Source organism: Eleutherodactylus coqui, chromosome 7, assembly GCF_035609145.1.
Source record: "Eleutherodactylus coqui strain aEleCoq1 chromosome 7, aEleCoq1.hap1, whole genome shotgun sequence".
In the NCBI taxonomy this organism is placed as follows: Eukaryota; Metazoa; Chordata; class Amphibia; order Anura; family Eleutherodactylidae; genus Eleutherodactylus; species Eleutherodactylus coqui.
In genome coordinates, this window is record NC_089843.1 from 23,649,063 (window position 1) to 23,658,241 (window position 9,179).

Below are 9,179 nucleotides of genomic sequence, written 5' to 3' on the forward strand. Positions count from 1 at the left end.
TTTGAGATCAACAACCCTGCTGGTCACCTAATGTCTATATTCTGTAATATTATACCTCTCTAGAAAGACATCTAGTGCTCTCTTAAATTCCTCTATGGATTTTGCCATCATCATGTCCTCAGGCAGAGAGTTCCATAGTATTACTGCTTTTAGAGTAAAGAACCCCTTCCATGTTTGTGATGAAACCTGCTTTCTTCTAAACGTGAAGGATGCCCTCTTGTTACCGTTGCAGTCATGGGCATAAACAGATCATGGGAGAAATCCTTGTATTGTTCCCTTAATGTATTTATTTATAAGAAGGAGTGCTGATAAGTCTTTGGCCTTACGCAGAAAGAAATGAGATAGGAAGATGAAACTTTATAGTCGGAGGGAGCTAGATCTGGTGAATAAGGTGGGTGGTCAACCAGCTGGAAGCCTAGCTCCACCAGTTTTGCCGTGATCACTTGTGCAGTGTGAGCGGAGGTGTTGTCTTGAAGGAACAAGATTCCTTTGAACAGGTTTCCGCACCTTTTGGCCTTCAGAGCTTCCTTGAATTGCTCCAAAAGTTCAATGCTATACCTTGCATTGATGGTGGAACCATTTTGACGGTAGTCTACAAGCAGCATGCCCTCCTTATCCTAGAACACAGAGGCCATCACCTTAGTGGCTAATTTTTGCACCCTGAACTTCTTTGGGTGAGGAGAACCACTGTGCCTCCACTCTTTTGACTGCTCCTCGGTTTCAGGGTCATACAAATAAAGCCAGGTCTCATCCATAGTGACCAGTCAATCCAGGAAGTACTTATCAGTCCGGAAATGCTGACAAATGGAATAGGAAGTTTTCACTCACATGCTTTTCTGATCTGTTGTCAAACATTTGGGGACCCACTTTGCAGATAGCTTCTTCATGTTCAAATGTTCATGGATAATGACGCAAAAATGTGCACAAGAAATCCCCATAATGTCTGCTATTCCTTTAGCTGAAATTCGCCGATCCTCCAGTTTGAGGTTGCGCACAGCATCGACGATCTCCGGAACGACAACCTCTCTTGGTCATCCAGGACGTTCCTCCTCATTGGTGCTGAAGTGGCCCATTTTAAATTTGGCAACCTAGTTCTTAATATGAAGGGCATTGATCCCCTAATGTCTGTGACATATCAACATGAATAACCTTTGCGGACTTTTCTTGCAGAAACAAGAATTTTATCACTCATTTGCTGTGAATATCGCCTTAGACTCCACCATTTTGTTTTCGCGTCTGCCTAGATCACTATTGCCCTAAGCTACAAACGCAAAATTTTGAAAACATATATTAGACACATAAGGCTTTCATGTGATGTAACATTCGTTACCATAGAGAAAAAAAAAAGAACACAAAGCCAAAGACTTATCAGCACCCCCTCATATAGGTAGAAGTCATACAGATAAACAATAATATCTTTTTTTATCAATCAGCTACATCGCCACCTTAAACTGATGAAGACTTCACATGACTCCATGACATCTGTACCGTACTTTAATGAGAATAGAGAAACTGTTCACACATACAAGATAATAAACTGGATATATAAAGATAAGTTATCCATATATAATGCTCATGTTGGGAACTTCACACCTTGGGCTGCAGAAGGACATCAGCTTCAAATCGATGTCCAAGCAATTACATGGAAGGACACAAAAGAGGTAGGGCATGTGGGTTATACTTCTTTTAGACTCTTAAGGAGCAGAGTATTTTGGTTCAAAAGGATCAAACACTTTTTAGCAATTCTATGTATGTGGTCGTTTTATGGCCCTATATTTTTTATTGGGCTGCCAAAATTATTTGTGGTGTTTTTTGTGATATACACTGGATATAAAAAGACTTCACAGCTGTTTAAATACCATGTTTTAGTTATGTAAAAATATGTCAAATGAATAATTTCAGAATTATTTCCACCCTCAATGTGATCCATTATCTGTACTACTTAATTTAAAAACACACTTTTTAGGGTGTAAAAATGTAAATAAAAAAACTCAAATATGAACACCCTCTTATTTTTAGGGATGTGGTTGCGCTCAAAATTAGCCAATTATATTTAAATTCATAAAAAAAATAGTAGTTCTTACTCCTTTATTCACTCTGTTCTTACTCCCTTATTTACAGTGATTCTTATTTCCCCATATAAAGTTCAAGATTTCTAGGATTTTCCTGACATGTTCTGCAGCTGAAATCTGCTGCAGAACTGCACATACATTTGAAGCAAATCAGCCACATGTGGTCCCAACCTTATTGCTGTAAAAAATGTTTTTGCAATTTAAAGTTTTTTATTTTTAAAACAACATAGTAACATAGTATGTAAGGCTGAATGAAGACAATGTCCATCTGGTCCAGCCTGTCTATCCTCCTGTGTTGATCCAGAGGAAGGCAAAAAACCCCAAGAGGAGAAGCCAATTAGCCCTTTTGGGGAAAAAATTTCTTCCCAACTCCCTAATGGCAATCAGACTGTTCCCTGGATCAACCCCTAATAGATCCTACCTGCCTGTAACCTGGATTAACAATTGACCTAAGATTTATAACCTACTAGCTTACCCGTCGCGCGTTGCTGCGAAGACAGACATACATACATACATTTGTTTTTATATATCTAGTGTAGTAATGCATAAAGGACAGACAGACAGACATACATTCATTTTTATACATATAGACTAGCGTACCCGTCGCGCGTTGCTGCGAAGACAGACATACATACATACATTCGTTTTTATATATCTAGATGACGGCAGCAGCGACCACTGAGATTTTGTAGGCCGCTGCTTCCCCCTTGCAGGCTGAATAAAATGGCCGTTGTGTGGAACATCCAATTTATCCGGCTGCTGTGGCTTCTTGGGAAGATAGCCTAGTACATGTTTGCCCACTTCCAACTCCAATGGAGACTGACTGTAAATGGCTGGCGTGCTCTAGTATTTATGGTTTCAAGCTGTACGTGTCATTGCATACAGTCTATCTATCTATCTATCTATCTATCTATCTATCTATCTATCTATCTATCTATCTATCTATCTATCTATCTATCTATCTATCTATCTATATATCAGGGTTATTGCATACAGTCTATCTATCTATCTATCTATCTATGACATCAGGAAATGAGAGAATTAGATTCCGTACGTAAAATTTGAACGCTAATTCTTTGGCGCTTTGAATTGAATAATCGAGTTGGGACCCATTAACTTTTCCTATTTATGACATAATCAATGCTCGTGCCAAATTTCAAGTTTCTATGACATTGGGAAGTGAGAGAATTAAATTCCGTACATAAAATTTGGACGCTAATTCTTTTGCGCTTAGAATTGAATAATCGAGTTGGGATGAGACATAAGGCCTTGCCCATAAGCATTCCCCAACCTCCAAGAACTGAACCTACCTACCTGAATGAGATTTTGTAGGCCGCTGCTTCCCCCTTGCGGGCTGAATAAAATAGCCGTTGGGTGGAACATACAATTTATCCAGCTGCTGTGGCTTCTTAGGAAGATATCCTAGTACTTGTTTACCCACTTCCAACTCCAATGGTAATTCGCTGGCGTGCTCTAGTGGTTCCAAGCTGTACGTGTCATAATAGAGCCTTAATGACATCACAATGCAGCTTTATAGAACATGTTGGGGCATGTTCAAGGGCGTCCGATGTTGATGACATCAGTGATGACATCACAATAGCAGGTGGCTTACTTATTCGATCTACGTGGGGGGGGTGGTAACTTTCGATGACGCTCGCGCCATTTATCGTAGGATAGTTGTACTATGCCTATAATCTTCCCAGGAGTGTACTCAACAACTTCCCAAAGTTTCATGGCGATCGGATGAATGGTGTAGTAGTGCATAAAGGACAAACAGACACGCACGCACGCACGCACGCATACAGACATACATTCAATTTTATATATATAGATAATATCCTTCCTTTCCAGAAAGACATCAAGTCCCCTTTTAAACTCCTCTATGGATTTTGCCATCACCACTTCCTCAGACAGAGAGTTCCACAGTCTAACTGCTCTTACAGTAAAGAACCCCTTTCTATGTTGGTGATGAAACCTGCTTTCCTCTAAACACAATGGATGCCCTCTTGTTACCGTCGCAGTCCTGGGTATAAACAGATCCTTGGAGAGATCCTTGTATTGTCCCCTCATGTACTTATACATAGTTATTTGATCACCCCTTAGTCGTCTTTTTTCTAAAGTAAATAGTCCCAGTTTGGATAGCCTCTCTGGGTATTCTAGTCCCGTCATTCCATGTATTAGTTTAGTTGCTCTTCTTTGAACCCCCTCCAGTACTGTAACATCTTTCCTGAGCACCGGTGACCAGAACTGTGCGCAGTATTCCATGTGGGGCCTGACTAGTGCCTTATATAATGGAAGGATAATATTCTCGTCCTTCGCCCCATACCTCTTTTAATACACCCCAAGACTTTATTTGCCTTTGCAGCAGCTGACTGGCATTGGTTACTCTAGTTTAGTCTACTATCCACTAATACCCCCAGGTCCTTTTCCATTTCACTTTTCCCTAGCGGTACTCCTGTTATGGAATTCAATGTTCCGTCAATATGCTGTGAGGCTCCAAATCAGAGGTGGTTATGGCGGCCGCCGTGAGAAAGCAATGAAACACAGAGATCAGGCCTGTGTCTAGAAGCAATCTGTGTTTATTCTGTACATTGTCATTTCTTATACAAAAAAATAGGAGTATCAGTAGGCGTATCAGTAGGCGTATCAGTAGGCGTATCAGTGCAAAGGCTAGTGTTACAAAGTTCAATCTGTTGTACTGAGGTCAAAGTACTAAGGTGGTGAATAATTGCGTTTTCTCAATAAACATGGCTTCTTTTGTTGGAATGTAGACTGCTGTCTAGTACCTTGATTCTTTATCACAATCTAACTTTTAATCACATGCCCTAGACAGCAGTTAATGATCAAAGCATTCCATTATCCTTTGATCATTGTAACGAGATTAACAAGATCTTGGAGACATGATGGACATTTAAGATTACACCTCTACTTAATGTAATTAAGTACTAACCTAAATGTACAAGCATTTATCAGAGCTTTCCATAGGACACAGAATAGAGTGTACAATTTAGGCCTAAAGCCTCCGGAAACGTATATCAAAGATACATACATATATAAATTAGTATGTTAATAACCCTCACACTCCATTAATTGAATATTGGTGACATCCGTTTTTGCTGCGCATGTGCATAGTCTTACATTTTTCAACATTGAACTTCATTTGCCATTTTCCTGCCCAAGCCCCCATCTTATCCAGGTCCGTTTGTAGCCGTACATTGTCCTCATTTGCATTAATTATATTGTATAATTTTGTGTCATCTGCAAATATTGATATTTTGCTGTGCAGCCCCTCTATCAGGTCGTTGATAAATATATTGAACAGAGTGGGGCCTAATACTGAACCCTGTGGCACCCCACTAGCGACTGTGGTCCAATCAGAGTACAAACCATTTATTACCACCCTCTGCTTTCTATCATTGAGCCAATTTTTTACCCAATTACATACGTTTTCACCCAATCCGAGCTGCCTCATTTTGTATATTATCCTATTATGTGGCGTGGTGTCAAAGGCTTTAGAGAAGTCCAGATATATGAGATCAATAGATTCTCCCAGGTCCAGCCTAGAGCTTACTTCATCGTAGAAACTGATCAGATTTGTCTGACATGAGCGACCCTTCATGAATCCGTGCTGGTGAGGAGTTATTTCCTTGTTCTCCTTGAGGTACTCATCGAAGGTGTCTCTCAGAATCCCCTCGAAAATTTTTCCCATTACAGAAGTGAGACTTACTGGCCTGTAGTTACCAGGCTCACTTTTGCTCCCCTTTTAGTAAATTGGAACCACGTTGGCAATGCGCCAATCCAATGGTACAACACCGGTCTTGATAGTGTCTAGCCGATATACGTTGTCCTCGGGTGCAGAGGGGGGAGGATGGAAGAGCCAGGGCCCGAAACTGAGGCTCCCGCCCCCTATTTGCAATGAGAGGAGGCGGGACGGGGGCGGGGCCAATTCATGGCCTTTAGCCCCGCCCCGTCCCGCCTCCTCTCATTGCAAATGATGCAGAGGGGCGGAGAGGAGGCAGAGAGGGGGCGGGAGCCTCAGTTCCGGGCCCTGGCTCTTCCATCCTCCCCCCTCTGCACCCGAGGACAACGTATATCGGTTCGGCGTGAAAACCGAGCCGATATACGTTTGTGTGAATGCACCCTTATTTGTATAGTTTCATATTACAGGGCGAATATAGCGATGGTTTAGGTTGGCATGAATGGTGGGTTGATTTCTTATTTTTATCTTGTAGTCTTTCTTTTTCTCTTACTTTTGTAACTATTTTTTTAACATTTGTGTCACACATGATGTCATATAAGACATGGGGGAAATTCTCAGTGTCATTTTTTTATTGTACTGTAACTGGGGCATCCATAGGAACAGCATCCATGGGAGCCCGAGTTATAGTAGAAAACATCCCCCGATTATGACAATACCAAAAATATAAGTAGATTGTGTCAGCATAAATGGCAAGTCTTTTATAAAAAAGATGATGCTATGCTTGAAAATGGTCCCTGTTCTTGGACGGAAAAGTAGCTTTTTATATTTTGGAATGAAATAAAACTCAATTTTTTATAGAAGACTTGCCATTTAAGCTGACACAATCGACCTATACGTTTTGAATTTGTCTATGGGTCCTGGGTTCTGGTCTCTGAAATGTGGCTCTGCATTATGATTCGCCCTCACTATTTTTAGCTGGATTGAGTGTGCTATTGGTAACTGCAGATTTTTTTTGTTTTACCTATTATGACAATAGTCACAGGCATAGCTGAGCTTTGCTTTAAATTCTGGTTTGAGAAAGTGAGTGACTTAAATCCGAAATGATGTCACCTGTGAGTCATTAGTTTTAATTGTGCTACAATTATAAGTTCTTTTAACTATATATCCCAGCAGTGCCACTGGAATCGGTGTGTCTGGAAAACAAGCTTCTGGGATCCATTTTAATTCAGTTACACCCACAATAGCAGTTTGATTTAAATCACATGAAAAACAACAGATATGTTTTGTCTGATTGTTTTTCTAAAAAAAAAAAATGGCACACATCTTATAGTTGCAGTTGAAATTATTTCTCCCCTCCCCCTGCTTTTAAAATTAGGTCTATTTCCTAAATGTACGCATTTTCAGCTGTCTGCAAAAAAACAAACAAGGACATTTTAAAAATTGCCCAATAAACCAATATAGCAAGCACTTTCTCCAAAAATAACACAAAATGCCACTTTTATCGACTGCTAGAGTCTCAATTATTCAACCCATTCATGTAAAGCATCTTTAGTAGTTAATAGAGTACCCTTTGCTGTTATAATCTGATTTATATGTGATGCAGAGCCAGGCATGAGTTTCTGACAGCATTCCTGATGAATCTTAGCCCATTCCTCATCGGCAATGGGCTCAACTTCACTAATATTTGTGGGTTTGCATGCTGCAGCCACCTAAGTCAATTCCATCAAAGAGTTTTTATGGGGTTCAAGTCAGGGAAGCGTCACATCAACTTCAGAATCTCCAATGACTCCTTCTGACACCAATAATAAAAAATGGATAGCATATACTTTTATTAAACAAGTCTTTATTTACACCAAACAAGACATAGAGAGGAACAAAAACTGTGTTACTATTTGAGATAAATGGCCATATAAAGTACAGAGTAGGCATGTCTAAAAATGAGGGAGAAATGAGTAAAAGCAGTTTAAACAAGTTATGGTACCTAAGTAACCACCGTAGGGTGGTAGTATCTACACAATAACATGTATACAGGATGAAATTCCATCCTTGTGCCAGGAGAAAGTAAATTAAATTGCATGTTTAATATTATATTTGAAAACTTAGAACTGGGCTACCACTAATTATAGTTTACCTTTTAACAAATAGAGAAGAACAGTTACAGAGAGAAGATTAATGGATCATTATACCCTGTTTCCCCGAAAATAAGACGCGTCTTATATTAATTTTTGCTCCCAAATATGCGCTATGTCTTATTTTCAGGGGGTGTCTTATTTTTCAATGAAGAAGAATTCACATTTATTGTTTAACAAAAAAAATGAACATTTATTACCGTATATACTGCACAGTACCGTAGTTGTCACCACAAACCAATATAGCTAGACAAACTGTGAAAACAAAGCAAAAATTACTCAATGACAGTCATGTCATCATTTTCTGGCACATCATCATAAACATCTGAACCCGGAATCTCCTGCCGAATTTCTTGACACTCCATTTCTTGTAAAATCTTCGGGCCAAAGCAGGAAGGTTTTTGCCCCAAGAATCTTCCACGATTCCTTTCTTGTACTCAACGGAATAGCTCTTTCTTTTTGCGCTCATGTTTAGGGGTAAAAATATACAGTAGCAACATTGTTTATTTCTTGTACTTTAGACTCTTCAGCAAAAAAGCAGACACCCCCTATTGAATCAAAATGACACACTGTTTACCTGGCTCCCACACAGTGTCTGGAGACTGTAATGCTCACCCCCTAAGGCTGGAAATACACTCTGTGAGAACCCACCCTTAAGAATCACACATATGGTTGCCTGACTCACACACAGAGCCATAAAAAAAAGTAACGTACCTGCAGACAGAAGTTCCTGCACCACTTGTAAGCAGGGATGGTATTGCAGCTTCCGGCCACCAGAGGGAGCTCATCACAGCAGACGTGTGCAGCAGCAACAGGATGACACGGTACTATGGAGTTTTCCAGCCAGCAAGGGGAGCTTACAACAACAGCACAATCGTACAGCACAGCAGGAGGTAGGAGAACACGGGGATGGCAGCAGGGGACAGGCCTCTTGACTTGCCTGCACACTTTAGTATGCCTTATTATCGGGATGTGTCTTATATTAGCGATTTCTGCAAATTTCTTAATGTGTCCTATTTTCGGGGGTGCCTTATTTTCGGGGAAACACGGTAGTATGGAAGGCGGTGACGAAAAGTATTTAGAATGTTGGTAGAACAATCAAGGGGACACTATTTGTTAGAATTTACTGTGTTGTCTGTTCCCGCAGGAAGCCAGCTCCTCCATCCTACAGAATGTCAAGAACCAATTCTGTAAAGGACGTGGTTCTCGGTATTTCCAGTGCTTAAGGCAGGATTCATACGAACGTATATCGGCTCGGTTTTCACGCCGAGCCGATAT